The sequence below is a fragment of the Atta cephalotes genome (genome assembly GCF_000143395.1).
Source record: "Atta cephalotes unplaced genomic scaffold scaffold00009, whole genome shotgun sequence".
NCBI lineage: Eukaryota > Metazoa > Arthropoda > Insecta > Hymenoptera > Formicidae > Atta > Atta cephalotes.
The window spans coordinates 4,572,884-4,574,739 of NW_012130073.1; positions in this window are offsets into that span (position 1 = coordinate 4,572,884).

The window sequence follows — 1,856 nt, forward strand, 5'->3', positions numbered from 1 at the left end:
GAGAGAGAGAGAGAAAGAGAGAATGTGAATGAGAGAGAAAGAGGAAGACTAGCACATGTCCACCCATAGCAAGAGCTATATGTTATACACGGGCGTATACATTGTCTACATAATGCTAATGATATGTAACCATATGACGCGAATACACAGCCCAAAGGACCATAGTGCACTGAGTTTCACAAATTGAAAAAACAAGTTTATGCACCTGTTCACACAGGGGCGTCAACTTAGAATTGTGCCATTATTATACATAGTACATATATTTTATATGTGGTATATATATTTTATATATATAATAAATGTAATCATGTAGAACAGGCAAATGTGGAACTATGGATTTTGTTCCTGCTTATAAATTCATTCATTATAGCTTTTAAATTAAAATTTTGTACATCTGAATGAATGTGCAGAACAGTCGTACTTTTTCACAAAATTGGAAGCATCGTAGAACGTAGATAAGTTTTTAATCTCCTAAGAGCAGGAAAAGATCTTTCCACAGTGCAGGATGTTGCCGGGATTCTAAGCAGGAATTATATCATTTTTATGATATAATTTCTATCACGATTATATCTTTTTTCAAAAAATTAACGGCATCTTTTAAATTACAGATTTCTATTTTCTCGACCTCCATTATATTATAAAACATCGTTCAATGTAGTTTTAATTTGCTTCTGTCAAAATCAATTTTATATATTGTAATAATGCGATCAATGTCATTTTCATTTCATTCAAAGCGCTACATCTGGGCACTAGTGAAATACCAGTCGACGGTCGTGAAAGAGGCAATCGCCGATCGAGTTGTAAATATGCAACTTTTCATATATAGTTTAATCAACTTTTATTTTTAATAAAATATTAAATAATTAATTATTTCGTCAAAAAATAATTTGTACATTCTTCGGATTTCCAAGTATGGAATTCCACATATGAAAAAATTTCGAGTGTGAAATACTTCATATCAAGCATACTACAGTCGACGCCCATGTTCACGAATAAATCACTGACTCGCACGCGCATCCAATGTCCACCTTAGCCTTATGAAACGCTAACTGGTAAACTAGACAAATGAAATTATTGCTGGTCATATGTACATGCACGAACGTATATTGGATGAGGAAAAACAGAGGAAAAGTTAATGTTTCGCGAAACACATACACGAGACGCGTCGTGAAATTAGATTCCTGTCAAGTGCTAATTCGACGTTTATGTTAAAGTTTATGTTAAAGTGCGAGTTTTCAACCCAGAAATGAATGTGACACAGTATGCAGTGATGATGACGCTCAGTTACATTTAAGTGCGAAAATGAATGGAATGAAATATGATTTCGCTGAAGTAAATGTTTCTCGATTTACTATTTCAATTATGTAGATATTCAAAATGTTAAGAAAGCGATAGTTGAGTTTTAAGCTTATTTTACTGCCTTAATTACTTATTATTTCTTTGTTTATTAAAATGTCACAAATATAAAATTTCTGTTACATTTTTAAAATATTAATTTTCAAAATATTAAAAATAATTTTGTCAGAGAATATCAAATTATTTTAAAATCAAGAAAATTAATTTATCGAGTTATTATCAAACTTACTTATGTTAGCGTTATAGATAAGTTTCATGACTAAACTAAGGCTGTTAGGATATACTTCATATAGTAAAGATTGTCTAGCTTGTTATCAGTTGACTATAGAAAGCTAGAGAGATAAATCTATAAAGTAAACTTCACTTTAAGTATAACGTCATCAAACATGGTCTAACGTATTTTAAAATGATTATGTTATTAGAATTAAATTTTAATATTATAAACTTCCATTTAGCTTGTTTAATAAATATAACAATTATTTTGTCTGCGACATAAAAAA